Raw genomic sequence first — 23,398 nt, 5'->3', positions numbered from 1 at the left:
TCTCTCTCTCACACATACACACCAAGAGTACTTAAAAAGTTGATGGAAAAATGGAAATAAGAGATCAATTCATTCTGAGGCCAAATGTTTTGAAATCCATCAACATTTTTTATAATATATCTCTTTCATAAACTTTTTGAAAATTCTTCATGCTTAGATTTTGAGATCATATGTAAATATATATGACACTTTATTTATATATAAATTCACCAAAGCACTTTTCAACAGAGATAGATGGCTTTATTATACTGATAGAGGTATTGTTTGAAATTTTTTCTCAATGGGCCATATCTTATAATTTTTGTATTATGTTTTATGTCAAGAGCCAATTCTTAAACATTTCAGGTTTCTCTGACAATGGACACAAATAACATTTTTTTTTCTTATTGGAAAATCTTATTCTCTCAATTCTGAGATTTTATTAAAAACAAAACGACGTCCCTCAAAACGTGATGATTCATTGACTTTTTAAAAGATTTATTTATTTATTTGAAAGGCAGAGGCAGAGAGAGACAGAGAGAGAGAGAGAGAGAGATTATCCATCCACTGGCTCACTCCCCAAATGGCTACAAAGGCTGGAGCTGTGCCAATCTGAAGCCAGGATCCAGGAGCTTCTTCTGGGTCTTCCACGTGGGTGCAGGGACCCAAGAACTTGGGCCATCTTCTACTGTTTTCCCAGGCCATGGCAGAGAGCTGGATTGGAAGTGGAGGAGCCACAGGACTCGAACCAGTGCCCTTATAGAATGACTGAAATGCAGACAAGTACTTTAACCCACTGTGCCACGGCTCCCTCCCCTCATTGACTATCTTTACCTCTGATGATGAGAAAATGCTAATAAGCAGAATTTTTTGAAATTTTCATTCCATTATGGTTCTGAAATGAATGAAGCATGCTATTTTACACAACCCAAAAAGTAGACATCACTCTTAAGGAGGGCTAATGTTCTCATAATATTTTATAATTCATAGTTATTCTGTTTACATTGTCTGATGTTATCTTTACCATAATCCTTTTAAGTGGACAAAATATGTTTAATATTCAAAGCTGAAAGTTAAAGATGGTACGCCCAGAGAGTTCAAGTGACATTTTTTAGAACTATTTAGAACTATTCAGCTACATAAGGATAACAGTAGGATCCCCTGGGTCCAGCATGTACTTTTTACTGGAGCTTTCTGCAAACTAAATTCACCTACTACGGTGAGCTTCTAAGAAATATTTTTCTTGAATAATGGCTTTTTCTATTTTTTTTTTTAAGTTTAAAGGGCCAGTGAATTATTTGTGCCATTAATTCCATTTCACTAATATTTATTTAGTTCCAGCTCTAGGTCTAGCTACTAATTTGGATTGAAGATTAATGAAATAGAGCCTTTTGTAGAGGACTTTGCCAGCACTCCACCAAATTTATGATCCTCTTCCTTCTTGAACCACAGAGTTAGAGAGGTTGAATTTAAGCATCATTGCCTGGAGGTGTGACCAAAGGACTAATTTCTCCATATGTTGACTGTGAGTGGACATAAGGAAACCAATTGCCTTTCCTTGTCTGTCCTTGAGGGCTTCCAAAGATAGGGCACTTTCAGCTCTGAAGCCAGCAATGGCCCTCATAAACTTATTTGAATTAGACATCCTAAATGAAAGTGATATTATCTACTTTCAGTATTGGTTTTTAAACCTTTCCATATGAACGTACTCTTTAACCCTTGTGGCTGACCAGCATAAAGATAAGGGTGTCTGGGGCCCATGAGGTGGCATAGTTGGTAAAGCTGCTGCTTGCAGTGCTGGCATCCCATATGGGCGCTGGTTTGAGTCCTGGCAGCTCCACTTCCAATCCAGCTCTCTGCTACGGCCCAAGAAAGCAGTATAAAATTGCCCAGGTCCCTGGGCCCCTGCACTCACGTGGGAGACCCAGAAGCTCCTGGCTCCAGGCTTCGGATTGGCTCTGCTCCAGCTGTTGTGGTCATTTGGGGAGTAAATCAGTGGATGGAAGATCTCTCTCTCTCTCTCTCTCTCTCTCTCTTTCTCTCACTGATTCTGCCTCTCTGTAGCCCTGCCTTTCAGATAAAATAAATACATCTTTAAAAAAATATAATGACAGCCAGAAATTTACTATGTCAAACGTTGGTAAATTTAAGCCCATGCATAATGAACTGGAGCAGTGTGGGGAGCAGGGCCCGTCTCCCGTAACATGGCAGGGCCCGTCGCCTGGGAGACAAATAAGTACTAAGACTGTGGACAAATAAATACTGAGGACAAATACTGAAATTACCGAGACTAGACTAAACTACTGGAACTGCTAAGACTAACTCTATGCGTCTGATCTCCCATCATATGGCACTGAGAGGGAATAAACAACTTCCACACAGCTGCCTCACCAATTCGACTAACAAGCTGCAGGAGCTGATCCTTCCCCTGATTGGAGGAGAGCAGCATGCTCAGCACGTGGGGAGAGAACGCCAGCAGAGCTGGGATTGGTGGAAGAGGACTCTAAAGGAGGAGAGAGACAACATGCAGGAGGAACATCTGAGGAACCCCTGAGAGAGCCGGCTGGCAGTGTGCCGCCCCTCCACAGAGGCGGGGTGGGGGGGAGTTGGGGGTGGCAGCTAATCCGGGGTCCTCCGCAAGCCTGCTGGGCGAGTGACAGAGCAGAGCATCCCATTATTAAGAATCTGAATCTTGTATCCATAGCTTAGACTAGTTACATTTCAAAGGCGAGAAACTCATTTTCTACAAAGCGACTATCTCTTGTGAGTCTATTGTTTTTAAAGATTTATTTATTTGTTTGAGAGGCAGAGTTACAGAAAGAAAGAAGGGGAGACACAAAGAGAGATCTTCCATTCACTGATTCACTCCCCAAATGGCCACAACGGCCAGAGCTGGGCTATTCTGAAGCCAGGAGCCAGTAGCTTCCTTTAGATCTTCAATGTGGATTTCAGGGGCCCAACGGCATGGGTCATCTTCCACTGTTTGCTTAGGCACTTTAGGAGGGAGATGGGTCAGAATTGGAGCAGCCAGGACTTGAACTTGTACCCATATAGGATGGCATAGGTTTTACCCACTATGTAACAACACCAGCCCCAAGACTTTTTAAGCTCTACATTGTGTTTTGGAAAAATAAAATAAAATACAATTCTTGACCTTAAAGAAGTAACAATTACATTAAAAGATAAAAAATAGTCTACTATAAAATGATAATTAAATTAGGAACAAATGGAACTTCACATGTAGTGATATTTTAAATTGAAATGCAAACTTTGCATAGCATACTGAAACATATTGGTCAAAGTACATTTCTAGAAATATGTGAATACTTAAGAAAGAGCTGATGTACGTTGGTAATGATACTCCTTGACCTGATATATTAGTGAGATTATCACAAAAAGCAATAATTGTTTTGCAGGTTTTTCTTTGTGAAGCGATAAAGGATGGAAATGGAGGAGTTATAAGGACCCTTCACAGTGAAGTTATATTACCTAACATTTAAAATTAAAGCACTATAAAAATGTAAATGAAAGAGTTTTCATTTAACAAGAAGTCATTTCACCAACTCCTCTTTACCGATCTCTGTGATTCTTTTATTGGAAGTAAAAATAAAAGGAGTGTTTCACTGTTTTAAAAATCACTAAAAATAGAGATTTTTTGCAAAAATTATGATATTTTTTCCTAAAGCTACCTATCCTCCTCACATCAAGGACTGTATTATTTCGGTATCATATCATCTCAGGAAGTAAAATCTGCAGATGAGTATTCTGGATATCTGAACTTGCTGCTTCTGATTACAAATGTGGAACAATTTGGAGCTGGCATTGTGGCATAGAGGGTACAACACACAGCCTGCAACACTGGCTATGGTTTGTGTCCCCGGCTGCTCCACTTCTGATCCAGCACCCTGCTAATAGTCTGGGAATATCAGAGGAAGGCGGTCCAAATGCCTTGTTCCCTGCCACCCAAGTGGGAGACCTGGAAGGAGTTCTTGGCTCCTGTTTTTGACTAGCCCAATCCCATTCATTGCAGCCATTTGGACAGTGAATGAGCAGATGAAAGATATCTTTCTTTCTGTCTCTCCCTCTATCTCTGTGGCTGTTTCATGTAAATCAATAAAACAGTAAATAAATAAATAAATCTTCAAAAAATATAGTACAGGATTAATTTGCACAACTATTTTCATAGCTATGAAAACTTGATTTATTTTAAAACAGTGAGTATTGTCATAGAAATGTTAAATTAGTTTTCTGAGGTCAAACACAGTCATGCACAATTTATTTATTTTTAAATCTTTACAGCAAACATTTTTATCAAGGCCTATTTTCAAAGAATAGTTTAAAAAGTGAATGAAAAATAAGATGGCATGTCCTTCCAATTATGCCAAAAATTTATTCATCAAATGTTAAAGCATCATTACATCACATAATAATTTTAACAATGTGTCTTGGTCATAATTTTACAAGTAAATTTATATTAATTAAACAATGAACTATTAATTATTGATTCTCATTGTCAAATATTTACATTTGCTTTCCTCATAATAAGTAACTATGGATTATGAAGTTATTGATATATAAGTATTTTCTTAGAAGCAAATGTCTTAAAGAATCATCTAAAAATAAAAACATAATAAAACCATGTATGGAGAAAACTTTAGGAAAAATCAAATAACTACCTGTGCCCTTTGTTTACCAATAACACTCAATGGAATCAATCAGTTCCCATCAACATTTTAAGATTTTTTTTTCCTCAAACAGTTTCTTTCAGGATGCACAAATGAATATTATACAAGCTTAAGTCCAAGTAGCAATCATGAATTGAGCCAGATTTTTCTGTGTATGACTCCTGTCCCTGATGTATTTTTCTGAAATGATTATGTATATGTGCCTGCAAATATAAACAATGAAACAAAAATGCCTTGAACAGTTTTCAAGTTTTAGAAATTATTTAAGAAGCAGAGGCTAAAATGAGGATAGTTCATCAAGATATATGAAATCTTAAAAATTTGAAAAGAATAATACTGACACACCAAAAAAAACCCACCCATACATTAATAAATAAAATGCCATGAAAATGTGATATATTTATTAACTTGTAATTACAGCTCAAATATTAAAAAAGTGATCATGTTCATCACTACAAATCAAGACATGTCTCCTTAATTTTGAACTGATGAAAAGAGATTATTGTAGTTATTTTAACTCTCTCAATTCTGTTTATCAAAATAATCTTTGCAATAGAAAATATAAAAATGGAATTATATAGTCTTATATTGAATATATATTTTCCTATCTCTATATAAATAAAACATGATTCTATGAAGTGAGAGAAATTAACTAGAAATAAAGAGCTCTAGTAAAAATCTATCAGTATATATTTGAGAAGTATTTTTTATTTGTCAAGAGATTGTGGCTATTTTAAATATAATTCTTAATTTTACCTAAAACTAACATAAAGTTGGATAGAGTAACAAGATAAAACAATTTGGGGGTCTTTTCTTTTATTATGGATCTCTTGTAAAGTTTACTGTGATTATAAGCTGCATTATATTTCAATTTCCTTGGTGTTATTAATTCTCATTAACAAAACCAATGTACAAAAATATAAAAACTTATATAATTGAATGGTCTTTAAAACCACTATTGAAACAAGCTCCTCTGCACAATTTGAGTATAATATAACTCACCAGTGTAACTTTCAATATGGGCACAACCTGGCATGCAGTATTGTTAATTAAAATTCATGTCAAGCTCTTAAAATTTTAGTTTATTGGGTTTGGTTTCATTGATTTCACATAGATTTGTCCTATATAAAGTCATACTTTAATTAACTAAATAGTTAATTCTGATGATTTAGTCAGCATCAAATACTGAAATACCATTTGCAATGATATTTTGTAGTTTAAAAATGCTTTCCAGGCCAGCATTGTGCTGTAGGTTAAACTGCTTCCTGAAGTGCTGGCATTCCACGTGAGTGCAATTTCCAGTCCCAGTTGCTCTACTTCTGATCTAGCTCCCAGACAATGCATCTGGGGAAGCACTGGAAGATGGCCCAAATATTTAGAACCCTGACACTCCTGATTGGAGTCTGAGGCTTCTGGCGTCAGCCTCATCCAGGCCCAGCCTTTGCAGCCATTTGGGGAGTGAACTATAGGATGGAAGATCTCCACCTCTTTATCACTATCCCTCCATTTCTCTCTGTAACTTTACCTTTCAAATAAATTTAAATGAATCTTTTTCAAAAGCTCTTTTATTTGGAAGAGGTAAGACTGTAAATTAAGTGGTTAAACTGCAACTCAACTCAGTATGAGTTTCGTTTTGAAGTATGAATTGTTAACATAAACTTGTTACTTAGCATTGTGAATTTGCACCTCTTCTTTTCTAACATAGCGTCATATATTTGAGACAGAAAATCATCTTTAAATATAAAGCAGTGATATAAATATTGAAAACAACAGAAAGATTTAAATAGTTCTCTGAAAAATTCATAGATGTATATACAAACAGGAACACAGGGTTTATTTCCTTTCTAGAGAGCAAAAGGTTTTCCTGAATTGATCTACACAATTTCTTTATTTTAACTCTGATTTCATAGCAAAACTATAGAACTTTCTGGAATCATTTAAACACATAGTTTTCATGCATTAATGTACTATTTATAATTAAATATGTCTCCATGTTACAGTGGATACCTAAATAACTTTTAAAATGTCTGGGAAGGGGAAAATTATTGAAATTGAAACACATTTTTCAATCAAAACGTCAATCAAAATGTGACAGCCTCAAAATATTTGATGTAATGATTTTACAGAGAAAGCAGTTATTATTGTTAATTATCATTTTTATGTGACAAGAACATTGCATTCTGATTCACTTTTTTCCCCTTAAAATGTATCATCTTTGATATAATCACAACAATTACTGAACATTGAAGGCAAACTGTGCATGTTTTTGCCAAACAATGAACCAGGCACTTTTCTAGGGATGAGGACATGAAGGTATGTGTGGGTAGCGAGGTGGGAGGAGGGAAAACAGAGGTCTTGATGGTATTTACACTTTGTGTTCATGTACTTGGAAAATGGTAGGGAGGCAGATGGAGCACTTTCCTTAATCATTATTTTAGTGTTATTTCCAAAATGAATAGATTAATATTTATCTTTGACAGAAAGCTTATTTTGTCACAACAAAATTACTTGAGGACAACTTTGTGCTGATATTTGATAAATAAGCTGCAATGTAATAATTCCATGCCCACTGCCAGTAACTTAAGCAGCATAAAATTTTATGGCTCAGTTTAGGTATTCCTTCTATATAATGTTGGATGATAGCAAATAATCACATGTATATACATATATATATACATACATATAAAATAAAACATGAAATAATTAATTAAAATTCAATGAATTCAATTAAAGTAGACAGTGTTAGGGGCCAGCACTTGATGTAACTAGTAAAGCTACTGATTGCAATGCAGGCACCTAATACGGGCACCAATTTGAGACCTGGATTCTCTACTTTTGATCCAGCTCCCTGCTAATAGGTGTGGGAAAGAGAATGGCCAACAGCTTGGGCCCCTGTACCCACATGGGGACCCTGGAAGAATCTCCTAGTCTCTCCCCCCACTCCAATACTCTGGTGCTCTGACTTTCAAAAAAAATAAATAATTGCTTAAAACAAAATAAATAACAAAGAAGAAAGTTTTAATTTTTTTTTCTTTTAAGAATGTGCTTAGAAACATAATTTATATTTTTCTTTTTTTAACTTTTATTTAATGAATATAAATTTCCAAAGTACAGCTTATGGATTACAATGGCTTGCACATCTCTTCCCTCTCTCATTCCCACTCATATTTAACAGTGATCACTTTTCAGTTAAGTTTCAGCACTTAAGAAGAATTGTGTATTGATTACAGTATTCAACCAAAAGTGTTAAGTAGAACAAACAAAAAAAAATACTAAGAGGGATAACATATTAAGCTGCTCATCAATAGTCAGGGTGAGGGCTGATCAAGTCACCGTTTCTCATAGTGTTCATTTCACTTTAACAGGTTTCCTTTTTGGTGCTCAGTTAGTTGTCACCTATCAGGGAGAACAAGTGGTATTTGTCCCTTTGGGATTGGCTTATTTCACTCAGCATATATTTTTCAACAATAAAATAATCCTAAGTATTTTCATTTCAAATAACACATTCAATTACAATTTTCTTGCGAATAAAGATTTCTATGGATCAAAAGTAACAGGAAATAAAGGTGTGAGACATTTTTTCTATAAAATTTGATGCAAAAATAGAAATAAATATTTACCTGCTCTAAGATAAAGGAGTTTCTATATATGAAATCAGTGAAAAAACAATTGTTTTGGGCTACAAAAATATTAGGTTATTAAATATCAAAATAGTTAAAATAAAAATAAAATATTACAAATGTAAGAACACTGCTTAAAAAGCATAAAATATATAAAGAACTTTTAGTGATCAACTATGCATATATATTACATAAGGAGCTATTAACAATCACATACAAATCTCAGTTTAAACAATATCAGGAGTATAGATCAGCCAAAAACATTAGCATCAGTGAATGCATTTATTGCCTAAATATCTTATAATGAGTAAACATTTGAAAATAAAACATTTTTGTTTATTTTTCTTTAAAACTAAACCTCTTGTTGGGAGAAATAACAAAGTTTATTTAAAATGGTTGTATAGTTTCAAGTTTCTCATTAAACACATGAAGGGAAGATTAAAACTCCCTTGAACTGGAATTATTGTACACCCTGTTCTTTTAGAATTGTGGGGAATCTCCAGTTCCCCACATTTTCCCGCTGGTAACTTGACTGTCTTTGTGTGAACAGTGTTTCTATTCCAGATCTCAGGAGTTGCTCCCACTTTCTTGGAACACTATTCTGTTTTCCTGTCTACAGCTAATTACTTCACTTCTTGCTGAGTAAGCTTTACTACACTTCCTAACAAAATCCAGCCATTTGTGATATCAAATGTATTTATTTCATTGAAGAGATATAGTTCTTGTTCCTTTCCCAAGAAACATTCTATTGTTTTCCTTTTGGAAGGCAAAGTGAAGACATGCCCTCTAATATGGAAATTCAGGACAACTGCGTCTCAAAGTAGGGCATAAGAAAATGGAAATGACAGATTTTTTTTTTTTAGTTTAGAGAAATATCAAGATAGCAAGCAGAATGTGGAGATACTATGACATACTGCCCGAAATAAAGAATTTAGAGGAGTGATGTGCTACAACTCCAAAAGCATAGTAAAAAGAAAATGTTGTTTCACATCACATGGCTACTATAACTTCTGTAATTAATTTGGGGGTTCTTCCAGTTGTGAGAAAAATATAGTCATTATCTCTTCTACATGATTATCAATGTGGCCTCCCAAATCCAACTATATGATTCCAAATGCCCTCTTTAGTGTTCATTGCTGGCATGAGCTTGTAAAACTTAAATTTTTTTTTTCTTCCATTTCTCTCTAAATGAAAGGGGATAATAATATAAATATATATTTCATATCATGGATTTGAGGATTGGACAAATTAATTCATATAAAATTATCAAAAGATTATGTAATATCCCACACATATAAAGTCAATATTAGCAATGATTTTATTAAAGGGCTTGCTCAAAAGAGTTCAATGATTTCAATATTAGCATGTATTAAATGTTTGTCGCATATTGCTGTGGAATGATGAACATGATCTCGGCTTTTGTATTGTCAGAGAAGAATTTTCATACAGACACAGTGATCAAAATGAGATTTATTGAAAAATTTATTTCAAAAAAAGATTTATTGAAAAATGTATACAGATTTAACAAATTAGGGAAGGAGCCTAATAACGGCCAATCGGGAAACAAGAATAGCAACCCATCAGGAGGACAGGATAACAACCAATCAAGAGGCAGTGATTGGTAAGTTTGTCTAGCCTATTCTCAGGATAATACTGTGTGTTGCTTAAAGCAACATCCAGAAAGAAGAAGCACTTTGTCCGCTCTTCAGGGTCTCTGCCTCTTTCTCACTTTTACAGGGAACTGATCTAACTGCCTCCTAGTCCAAATGACTCCTCACAATATTCAAACTTACCTTTTCCCAATGACATCTTTCAAATACGGATTTTTTTCCAAGTTCAGCATGGTAGTGAAGGAAGAGAAGTCCTCAAACAAGAGGGCATCAATAAAAAAGTGAGCTGAGGCTCACTTTTTTGCCTCAGCGTAGACCTGATATGGAAGAGAATGGGCTGACTGAAGTTCTATCAGATTGCTTCACTCAAACTTGTCTTAGACAGAGGGGCCTTTGGCTGAAGCTGCTCCAGGTTCTCCCCTCCATGACTGAAAGAATTTAGGATTTGTTCAAAGCAAAAGAAAATTACAGCCTCAAGAAACAAGTCAATCTACCTTGAGAGAGAAGGAGAAAATGAACAAAAGTTCAAATACACACACACACACACACACACACACAATAGAAACCAAAAAACCCCAAACCCAAAAACACCCCCTCAACAAGCTTCGTGCTGTTCTTTTATAGCATCAAGAGACATAGGGGGTGGTATCTGGGGTAGAATTCAATGACTATTCAAAAAGGCATGGAGTCTGGGGTAAGGCTTCAGTACCATCTATTTCTGTGCTTTGATTTGGGAATAGGGTGTCATGACATTCAGTGGGTGAAGAAAGTGGGAGTGCCAGCCATGGTAATTTTAGTATGGTTAAATGATAATGTCCTAAAGGTAATCACCGGGTCACATTCTGTAGCCATATTGAATATTTTCAGTTGGCTATGTTTCTAAATTGTAGAAATTACAGTTTCCACTAAATAGAAAGGAGGTGGCTTGACAGTGCACCAAAAGAAGGTCAAGTTGGGGCATAGGAAAGGAAGCTTCCGTGTTACAGAGAAAGGGATAAGAGTTTGATGGTACACTAAAAGGGGGTGGCCATTTAGGCTGGACCAAGTGATCATGTGACACAGACCAGTTGGTATGTAGGGGCTGGCAACAGTTGTTCCAGGAAGACTGATCACTAGAGCTTTTCCATGGCCAGTCATGCCTTGGGAATCATACTGCCTCTAGCTACCTACCTTGCCACATCAAACGAGGAAGAGACTACAGATACGCTTCTGCTAAAGCATGTTTCCTAAGCAATGTAGTTTCTTGGAAGGCTTGAGAAATCACAATCAGATTCTGTCAAAATTTCCAGGTCATAGTGTAGTTATAAAGATCTTACTTCATTCAGATAACATTTAAATTTAGAATGTGTACAAGAGTGTGTTTTGTTTTTCCTAACCATTGGACAAAGTCAGTGCCTACATGATGTATAACTTCCAGGGCAGGCATTAGGTGTAATGGTTAGGAGGTCACTTCTGACACAGCATCCCATGTTTGAGGGACTGGATTTGAAGTCCAAGCTCAGCTTCTGATTGTTGCTTCCTGCTAATGTGCACCCTTGGAGGCAGTTGGTGATAGCTCATGTATTTGGGTTTCTGACACTCACAGGAGAGACAGAGATTGAGTTCTGGGCTCCTGGCTTCAGCCAACCCTGGCTCTGGCTATTTTGGTCATTTGGAAAGTGAACCAATGAATGGAAGATTTATCTTTCTGTGTGAGTTTTTCTATCTTTCACTGTCTCTCTGCCTTTCAAATAAAATGGAAAGTGTATAAACTATAATCAATATATAGTAGATATAATTAGGTTATAATAGATATTATATATTGTAAATAAATACAATGTGTTTAGATATTTTCCTAAAAATTTAAAATTTCAAATATTTTAAATTATAATTCATATATTTTCTTTTTCTCATGGATTCCAACAGATGATTATGCAATGGGTTTGAGGTTGAACCTAAGTGTATGCATTTTAAGAGTTCTCTGGAGATTTCTGATTTGTACCTTTCATTGTAAACTCTGACCTATATGATTTTCTTCAAATCCACTGAGGTCTTATTATAAATTTGTAGTAGAATATCTTAAACTAGTTTCAGTTTTTTTATACAAACATACAATTCAATAAAAAGGGGGGTAATCCTTATCACTCTATTTTCTATAACTCCTTTCTATTTTCAAAAACCCAGTGAGAATTTTTTCTTTTTCACTTTGAATGCCATTGTTTTGACACTTTAAAACTACATTTGAAAGACCTAAATGTTTGTCAGAAAGGCTACAAATAATCATTTGTTCACATTTTATTTACAAGAAAAGCTGTGCCTGGTGGAAAAAAAAAAACATTTCACATTTGAAAGGTATCATTAGGAAAGGGTAAGCTGTAATATGTCACAAAAAGATTTAAAAAACAATGTGGGGGTGTATATAGCCTTCAGAGGTAACATTAATTTGAGAGTAATTTCCAATTGAATTGGTAAAATAGTCGGTCAACAAGGAAATGCAATCATAAAAATCTTTTAAATTTGACACTGTATTGATGTAAATGTACTTGAAAATTATTAAAATATTCCAAGACCCAGAACCAGTCAAGAAACTATTTTACATGTTAAATGAAAACAATTATCTTGATTTGACTGAAAAGAAGTGTAAGACTATTCTAAAATGATTCCTTCAAAACAATTGGAAACCCTTTTCAATTAATAACTTCTAAAGGCCACTTATTTGTTTAATAAATTTTCAAATGATATACTTAAATGTATGTTTAACAATACATTGTTTCATTATGGGAAAAATGTCAGGTAAATTTTATAGTGAAGAACTTCTCTGAGATTACATGTATTTTATTCTGAAATAAATCTATGGTGTGATGTTTGGCATAGAAGTTGAGATGCATTTTGGGAAACCCACTTGTCACAGTGTCTTAGTTTGAGTCCTGACTCTGCTTCAATTCTATCTTCCTGCTCCAAAGTATGCTGGCAGGGAGCAGGTGAACATGCCCCAGCACTTGGGTCTCTCTTGGTTTCAGTCTTCATTGTCTATTGCTAGAATGTTTCTTTTCTTTACTAAAATCTAATTTATCTGATAAATATTTAGCTACTTTTATTGTTTTTTATTTTGCATTTTGTGAAATGTCTCTGTCTCATCTATACTTTCAATCTGCAGGCCTGCTTACAGATAATGTGAGCCTATTTTAAGAAACATATTCCTGGGGTTTTTGCTTTGTTTCTTTTGTTCAGTTTTCATTTGTTTTATCTATTAAGCATTGTATATCTTTAACTTGGAAAATCTAACCAATTCGCATTAAAGATGACTATTAATGAATAAGTATTTACTACTGTCATTTTGTTCATTGTTTTCTAATTATTTTGCAGATTTTCCTTTCTTTCTTATTGCCTTCCTATGTAATAGAAGTCTTTCACATGTTGGTTTTTATCTTTAGTATGTGAGATATTCTCATAAAGTTCATGGAACATGTACATTATTTAAAATCTATATGTAGATTTTAATTTTATTGTACTGAAATAAATTTGTGCTATTTTTATATAACATATCTGTTATACCATCTGTATTTTCATATAATTCAGTTTCTATAGAAGAATTACTCTGAATTATTTATCTATCATTTTGTAGATTGTCATTTCCTCTGAGTCCATCAACTTTAGTGGTGTTATATTTTTTTTTTTTTTTTTGTTTTTAAGTCTGGGCATTTGAAGAGAAAGCCAATCTTCTGACCCTTGAAAGTGATTTTTGGTGGCCTTATATATTCATTATTTAACAGAAAAAAATAATTGCTGGCTTGTAGTTCTTTGGGGGTCTTGAACGATTTAACATGAACGCAAGAACTTAAATACTGCTCTGGAACTAATTCCCTGACCTACTTTTGAGATCTACAAAAATTTAATGAGAGAACAGTCACTTAGAAACTTCACTGTACTTAAATGAATAACTGCAATTATTTCCAAGTCTGTACCAGGAATTGGTATCCAAACTTTTTGTGGCACCCAGATCAGGAGAAAAAAAAAAAACAGAGCACTTGAGAATCATGGCAAGATTGGTCAAGGACTTGGGATTGTTGGCACCATTATCCCACAGCACAATGGCACTAGTCAGCCCTCTCAGTGAGGAATCCTCACTGTACAAAATTCAGACCAGCAAACAAAAATGTACAATGCAAGCAACTAAGATCCATTCGCTACTTTTTTTTTCCATCTGACCAGAGGTGGTTCCAGCCCATGCAACATTCCCAACACTTCCACAGATTTGAGAACGGAGTGCACTTCCAATGAAGGTTCCCAGAATGGAGATGTTGTCCATTGTCTGCTTCCAATTACATCCTCCCACCTCCAAAGCTGTGGAATCATGGGAAATCTTAGCTAGTAGAGTTATGCTGGCTTCCAGTTGGACCTGGCATGGCCCAAGAGGATTATTCTTACTTGTGATGTATTTTCTCCATTCTGCAGACTAAGATTGCCCTGCTATTGCTCTGATTCATGGTGGATTCAAACTGCTTTTATTGTTTAACTGTATTCTCTAGTATGACCTTTGTGGAGGGGAGTAGCATTATGATTATCCTTGTTAGTCATTTACTTGCATCACCTGGGATATCGTTTTTACACTCGAATTCTAATAATTCACAGAAAAGATTGTAGAAGTAAATTCTCAGCAAAATTTTAGAAATATATTCTTTCATTAATTTATATGAACTTTTGCCCAGCCAGAAAAAAATTTGTCTTCAGGGAACTTACTATTTTAAGAGAGATCAGGCATTACTTATAAAATATCTACTTTGTATCTGGCACTGTGTAACACAATAGTGGTATAAAGTTGTTGTGGATTTATGTGAAAGCATTACACAGAAAGAGAAGGAGAGGCAGAGAGAGAGAGAAAGAGAGAAAGAAAAAATCTTCCATCTAATGGTTCACTCCCCAAATGGCCATAATGGCCAGAGCTATGCCAATCCGAAGCCAGGAGTAAGGAGCTCCTTCCATGACTCCCATGTGGGTGCAAGGGCCCAAGAACTTGGGCTATCTTCCACTGCTTTCTCAGGCCATAGCAGAAAACTAGGTTTTTTGTTTAATAAAAAATATAGCTACTAAGGTCAAGTGATTTTTATACATTTACTAAAATTCTGGGAGCTACAAAGCTAGTTGCAGTAAAAGTGCTAAAATATTAAAAATTTGGTTAAAATATAATCTGTATCTTTACTGATAAAATTATATAACTTTTCACCCTTCTTCTACCCTGAAAATTTTAGCTATTTTGTTTCATCATTTCAATTATGAGAAATGTGAAATTAAAATAGGGTAGCACACAGAACTTTAAATTTTGATGGGTTTTCATTGTAAATAGTATTCTGCCCTTTGCTAATGTGAAATTGTTTTAACCTAAGTTCCAATATCTTCATATTTACATAATGGGACAGTAGTATTAATGAAGACTCACATGTCATATATCTTGTTTAAAATGTATAAGATTGCAAGACCCAATACGGCTGAATAGGAAGAACGGACATTGATTTCAGCCTCAGAAAGATACCAGAAAGATGAAGGAAGTACTATGACCCCAGGAGATATTTGGGGACAAATTTTCAGTGAGATCCTACAAAACAGAACAGGGACATATTGGTGCAGCACAGACAGTGTAGAGACATACAGCAGCTGGCATCACACTACCCACAATTCCAATAGCTGCTGGCCAGAGAGTATATGCCATCATTCCAGAGAAAGGTGAAATAAGCTGCATTGGCCCATGCCACTACTGATTTTTTCTGAGTGAGACTCCATGGACCCCAGTGATTATAAGTCTAGGATGCGGATATGGCAGAAGGCAGGACATCCAATTAGTTTCATGAAGGAAGATCACATTGCTTCTTTCACCCTCCCCCTAAGAAAATGGCAGAATCAGTTTGTTGAGGAAAAGCTCCAACTGACTTCTGTTAGGTGACTCACTCTGGGAACAGAGAAGATCGCAGGGCACAGAATGGGTCCCTTGCACCCTTTGACTGAAGCAATCTTGTGACTATGTAAGTTCTGTGTAAGCCATGGAACCCAGAAGGGCAGGGGATATGGTGCTTTTAGACACTCACATTATCCAACTCCTGGACCTCAGAACTCTGTGTGCTGGGGAGGCACCTGACAGAGGGATCAGCACTCACTCTGCAGGACACATAAGTGCTATATGTGGTACATGTGCCTGAGTGAGTGGGGTGTGCACTCTAGCCAGTGAATCAGCTGATTGACCTTGACACAGAGAAGAGCTGAGGCTTGGAACACAGTAGCCAGCACTGACATCCCCTCCCTCTATTGACAATAGAGGGGATTTACCACACTCAACCTGTATGTTACTCCGGACTCTTGCCCCACCCATAAAAGCTGGTCAGAGCTCCCTGGCCCTCTCCAGCACACACCTCTGGATATTTGGTGTAAGCTGGAGGCATTGCCCCAGGCCACAGAGGCACATTTCCAAGAACAAAACCTTCAGAGGTGATAACAACAAGTGATTCCCCAGATGCATATAAATCTACATACATATACAAGGAAGGCAAAATGAACTCAAAGAAAACACAATAAAGTGTTAGTACCAAATTGTGAAGATGGAGAGACTAACAAAATATCTGAAAAGGAGTTCAAAAGATTGTCAGAATGCTCAAAAACACAGAGAAGCAATTACACGAAAAAGGAAATCCATACAAGACATGAAAAAGGAATTCTTCAAGGATATAGAGATATTGATGACATAATAAAAATAAAATAGAAATGTAGTCAACAACTGTGTGTGTGTGTGTTTGATAGAGACACGCATATTTACAGTAGAAAGAACTAGCAGCAGACTCAGTCAAGCAGAAGAAAGAATATCTGAACAAGATGAGTTTTTATTTACAATATATCAATTAGACAAAAAATGAGAAGAAATTAGAAAAACAAAAAATGGTGTTCAGGATCTATGGGATGCCATCATATGAACAAATGTACATGTCTAAGGAGTGCCTGAAGATATGCAAAAATGTCTTAGAAAAAATACTCAATGAAATAATAGCAGAAAATTTTCCCAATTTAGAAAAAGATATTGAAATTCAAATACAGGAATTGCATAGAATCTCAAATAGGTATGATCAGAAAATATTTTCAAGAGGACACATTATAGTCTAACTTTCAAAAATAAAGCATAAAGGCAATTATCCTAAAATATGCAAGCTAAAAAACCAGATTACCATGAAAAGGTCTTCAATTAGATTCACAACAGACTTCTCAACAGACTCTCTCGAGAATGAGAGATATAATCTGAGTTCTAAAAGGAAAACACTGGTGACACCAGAATGCCTTACCCAGCAAAACTTATGTTTACAAAGGAAGGTGAAATAATGGCCTTATAAGAGAAGCAAAAAATTGAAAGATTTTTTCACCAGGTGGGCTGCCTTATAAATGATACTTAAGGATATACTACACATAGAAACAAAGAAAGATAATCAGCATCATGAAAAAATGTGAAGGAAGAAAATCTAGTAAAAGAAAAAGAATATCAAAAATAAACAATGGGAATTTTTAAGGGAAAATGACAGTGCTAAATCATAATTTATCAATAATAATATGAATGTAAATGGACTACATTTTTTACAATGAAAGGTACAGACTGGACAAATGAATTAAGAAGCATTGCATCAATTGGCTGCCTATAGGAAACACACTTTACCAAGAAAAATACACAAAGAATGAAAGTGGATTAATGGAAATTTTCCCTGCATATGGAAAGCAAAAAAAAAAAAAAAAAAAGAGCAAGCATTGCTATTCTCGTATCAAAAGAGTAGACTTTAAAACAAAAAGTGTTAAAAGAGAAGAGCAACATTACATAATGATTAAGAGATCCATTCAATAAGAAGATTGGACTCTTGTAAGTATGTAAACACCCAAGGATAAGGCACCTAGCTATTTAAAATAAATATTAATGTATATGAAGAAAGACATATTTTTCCAATACAGTAATAGTGAGGGCTTTGAATACCTTTCAAATATGGACAGATCGAAAGAAAATCAACAAAGAAACAACAGAGTTACTCTGTACTGTTAACCAAAAATATCTACTTGATATCTACAGAACATTTCATCTCACAACTGCAGAATTCTTTACATCAGTACATTGAAGATTCTGTAAGACAGATCATATGCTAGACCATAAAACAAGTCTCAACAAACTTAAGAAAAAATTGAAGTTGCATCTTGTGTCATTCTGACCACACTGGAAAGAATCTGGAAATTAACAGTATAAGAAACTCTAGAAAATAACTGAACACGTGGAAACTGAACCACCTGAACAGAAATGACCAGTCATTCATAGAAGAAATCAAAATGGAAATAAAAAAAAATTCTTAGAAACAAAAAAGATGACAAACAATGTATCAAAATTTATGACATACAGCAAAAACAGTGTTAAGATGAAAGTTTATAGTAATTAGTGCCTACATAATAATATAATAATAAATAATAATAATATAGTAATAAAAATCAACATCATGAATTACTACTAACAAATACATTCCATCAAAATGGTAAATTCAGAGGAAAAGGATTCCTGGACACACACAACTTAACAAAATTAAAGCACAAACGCATAGAAAACCTAAATAGACCAATAATCAAGATGGAGATTGAATCAGTAATATAGTTCCTAACAACCAAGAAAAGCTTAGGACGAGTTGGCTTCAAAGATGCATTTTAACAAATTTTTAAAGAACTAATCCCAGCACTTAGTAAACTACTAAAAACTATTGAAAGGTATAAATCCTTCCAAACTCCATATATAAAGCAAGCATCGCCTTAATTCCAAAATAAGAAAAAAGTTATATCAAAGAAAGATAACTGAAGACAATATCCCTGAATAACATAGATGCAAAAATCCTCTTCAAATACTAGTTAATAGATTCCAACAACACATGAAAAGCATCATCCACTCAGAATTAAGCGGAATTCATTCCAGAGAGGCAGGGATGGTAAATCATACACAAATCAACAAATTTGATGCATCACATCCTCAGTTTGAAGAATAAAATCCATGTGATTTTCTCAGTAGATGCAGAAAAAGCATTTGATAAGATATAATTTCCTTTCATGATAAAAAATATTAATTAAATTTTTGGTGTAGAATGAACATGCTTCAATACAATCAAAGCAATATATGACAAACCCACAGCCAGCAACTTATTGAAAAGAGAAAAAATGGAAGCATTTCCACTAAGATACAGAATGAGACAAGGATGCCCACTGTCATTACTATTCGATATATTTCTGGAACTTTTCACCAGAGTCATTAGCGAGAAAAAGAAAACAAAGACTTACAAACTGGAAAGGTTTATCGATTTGCAGATGACATGATCCTTTAGATACAGAAACCACAAGACCCTACTAGGTGTTTATTGGAATTCATAAGATAGTTTGTAAAAGTTTCAGCATATAAAACCAACACCAAAAATCAATAATATTCATATTTACTAACAATGTTGGGGCTGAGAATGAACTTTTAAGATCAGTCACATTCACATCAGCTAAAAAACATTTAAACACATTGGTATAAATATAACCAATGTTGTGAAAGATATCTACATTGATAACTACATACCATTAAGGAAATAAATACAAGAAAACAAAAAATGGAAAAAGCTTCTGTTTTTAAATTGAAATAATATAATCAGGATGTGTGTATTGCCCAAAGTAATTAACAGATTCAATGCAATCCCAAACAAAATACCAGGACATTCTTCTCAAATCTACAAAATACATCCTAAAATTCATATGGGAGCAAGAGTCCTAGAGTAGCCAAAGCATTCTTCATTTAAACAATAAAAGCAAAGCCAGAAGCATCGCAATTACAGATTTCATGACATTCTACAAAGCAATTATTATCAAAACTGCCTGGAACTGGCACAAAAATAGCCATGTGAACAAACAGAAACCCCAAAGATTAAACCCCAAAGATTAAACCACACATCTACAACCAATTATTTTTTGAACAAATGAACTAAAATCACTCCCTGGAGAAAGGACAGTCTCTTCAACAAATAGCAAAATGTGTTTCTGCATGCATAAGTATGAAGCAAACCCTTTCCTTATGCTCTATACAAAAATCAACTCATAATAGGTCAAGGATCTAAAACTGAGACCTGAATCCTTCAAATTATTAGAAAAAAATCTAGGGGAGATGTGCAAAATAAAGGTATAGGCTGAACTTCATGGGTAAGATGCAAGAATAGACAATGAAAGTAAAAGAAACAAATGGATTTACATCAAGCTAAGAAGCTTCCACACAACAAAACAAACACTTAACAAAATTAAGGGCAACCCAGAGAGTGGCAGAAAGTGGTTGCAATTTATGCATCGGATAAGATTAACATCCAGAATATATAAGATATTCATGAAACTCAACAACAACAAAACAAGCAATCCAGTTAAGAAGTGGGCAAAGATCATGAGCTGGTATTATCGAAGATGAGATTCAAATGGTCAACAGACACATGAAAAAATGCTCAGGATCACTAGCCATTAGGGAAATGCAAATAAAACCACACAAACAATAATGACGTTTCATCGTACCCCAGTTAGAATAGCTATCATCAAAAAAAAAAAATGTTGACCATGATGTGGGGGGAAAGGTACTCTAAAGGTACACTAATACACTGTGGAAATGTATGCCAGTAAAATCATTGTGCAAGACAGTATGAAGATTCCTCAGAAATCTGAAAATAGATCAAACTACTACTCATCCATTCCATTCTTGAGAATTTACTCTTTTACATGAAATCAGCATATGAAAGTGCTATCTATACCACCATGTTTATAGTATCTAAAAATATAGAATCAACCCAGATGTTCATCAACTGATGGCTTGATTAAGAAAATCATATATATATATATGATGTAATATTTTTTATCCATTAAAAGAATGAAATCCTGTCATTTGCAACAAAATGTGTGCAACTGGAAACCATTATGTGTTGTGAAATAAGATAGACTCCAAAAGACAAGTATCACATGCTTTCTCTGATTTGTGTAACTGATACATAGACACACAAAAAATGGATGTGTATTATTGAAATTGACATATTGAGATTTCATGGTTGCTTATAGATCTTGTCTGTATTCCTGATGAACAGTGGTCTTTCCAGTGTTTATTTATAGAACTCTTTATGTAATGGAGTATTTTTTAATCCTGTGACTATCAAGTAAATTAAAAATGTTATCAGAAAAATTAAGAAATAGAAAAAGAAAAAAAAGAAAGTACGAAAGAGAAAAAAACAAAGGAAGGAAGGAAAGTAGGGAAGTAACACTATATTTTTAGAATTATATCTATGTATTACATAAAATATGTTCTATGTATATTAATGAGAATGAATTATAGAAACTAATATGCTAATTATGATGGTTTACTTTTTCACCATCATAAGTACAGCACAACTTTGTCGCAATTTTTAAAGTTCATAATTCCATTTAAAATTCTAAGAATTGTTTGGTATTCTTTACCATATATAGTGAATTAATGAAGATTATACTCAGCCCAACTCTCTTCTCTCTTCATCTAACTCTGTCTTGCACACATAGGATCTTACAAACACACGTGAAAATACCTCAACAAGAACCCTCTCAAAGAGCTGCTCTTTTCCTATCACATGGACTGATGTGACTGTCAATGCGGTAAGCACTTGAAAGAAAGGAGGACCAGACAAACTTTACAAGTAGACATGGTGCATTTTAGACAAAGAATTTCCAAGTCCAGTTTTATTCAGAGCCCTGTCTAAAATGAGGAAGTGAGCTACAAGAAGACACATACTTTGTATCCCTCAATTTGGACAGAGGGCTGTGTTTTAAGGAGGGTCAGAGTGAGTCCAAATAAAGTACCAGTCCCAGATTATGGCCCCCTGGTCAAAGTGATAATCATACTCTACTCAGGGAATTTTGCTATTTGAGAGGCAGAAAGAATGTGAGAGAAAACAAAATGTACAAGAGAGACAGAGAAATCCATGCACACATTTACTCCCCAAATATCTTCAACTCTTGAGTTAGCCTGGATCTAATGCCAGAAGCTGGGAATGGCATCCAAGTCTTCCACATAGGTGAAAGGGCCCAACCACTTGAACCATCACTGCTGATTCCCAGGGTCTGGATTAATGCAAAGTTAAATGTGGAGACAAAGCCTGATAATAAATTCAGATACCCTCATATAGGATTCAAGTTTCTTAACTGACATTGGAACTGATAGGCTAAATACCCACTCCCCCAGCAAGAAATTTATAAAGTAATGAGTAAGATAATTGATGCAAAGTTCTTAATATGGGGCATGAAATATACTGAATTTTTATTAAAGTGCAACTTATTTTAGCACCTGGTTTACACAGATATATGCTTTTGCTGTTTCTTTTAGTAATTGTATCTAAATAATCATGCACTTTTATAATATGGTTAAAACTCCATTAGGGGCATGGTAGAATATAATTACCAGAGAATGTCTAGATTTTTATTTTATAGGCAAGCAAGCATTAAAGAAATCAAACTAATACTTGAGATAGTTTTTGTGAACTAGGTAAAGTTCTTTACACACTATTAAACTGTTTTATTTACCTCTTTAAAGAAAATACATCATTATTATTCCTTCAGGATATGTAACTGAGATAAGATTTTAAATATTTCATCAGATATATACATGTAAGTCCTTATCTGTCATATGACGTCTGTAAGGGGCAGTACTCCTTAGGATTTCCAGTTGTGAAAGACAACTTGTACAGTTGTTTGTGAATAACTAGCTTTTTGTCACATCTAGAGTACGGGAAAGAGAAGTGGAGAGGTACATGCCTAGCAAGATAAGTACATTAGTCTGCTAGGGATGCCTAAGAAAATATCACAGACAGTGGCTTAAACAATAGAAATTTATTTCTTTCTGTTTGGAAGGTTGGAAGTCCAGGATCAGGCTATTAGGAGGTTTATTTCTCAAGCCTGTCCTCTTCGCTTGTAATTGGCTCTCTTCTGTCTGTCTCCTCATGTGACCTTTTTCTACTTGAACATATTTCTGACGTTTCTTCCTCTTCTTATGAAGTCACCAGTTATATTGGATTTGGGTTCACCTCATATCAGTAAAATTACCTCTCCAAAGGACCTATCATAAAGTACCATCACAGCAAGGGGTACTAGGAATGAGAACTACAAATATAAATATTTGGGAGTGTAAACAAACACAAATACAACTGGGAGAAAAGTATTCTCTCTCTTTGGTAGAAGAAACTGATGACTCATAACATTCAGGGATTAATGAAAACATTTAACCTTTATTGCAATGTGCCACACCAACCATGTGCCTAACTGAGGAGGGTGGAAGCATTTGTCAACATCCTTTGGCCTACAATGGCACTCTTCTTTCAAACTGATCATAAATATGACAATCCATCATGCCTGATTCCTATTGGTAAATATTATTTCAAATAAAATTGGAAATACTCTCAATTTTAAAATATGTGCTAAATAATTTAGTTTGTATAATTAATAATAAGTTTAT

The sequence above is a fragment of the Oryctolagus cuniculus genome, chromosome 4, assembly GCF_964237555.1.
Source record: "Oryctolagus cuniculus chromosome 4, mOryCun1.1, whole genome shotgun sequence".
Classification (NCBI taxonomy): Eukaryota; Metazoa; Chordata; class Mammalia; order Lagomorpha; family Leporidae; genus Oryctolagus; species Oryctolagus cuniculus.
This window is presented reverse-complemented; position numbering follows the sequence as displayed.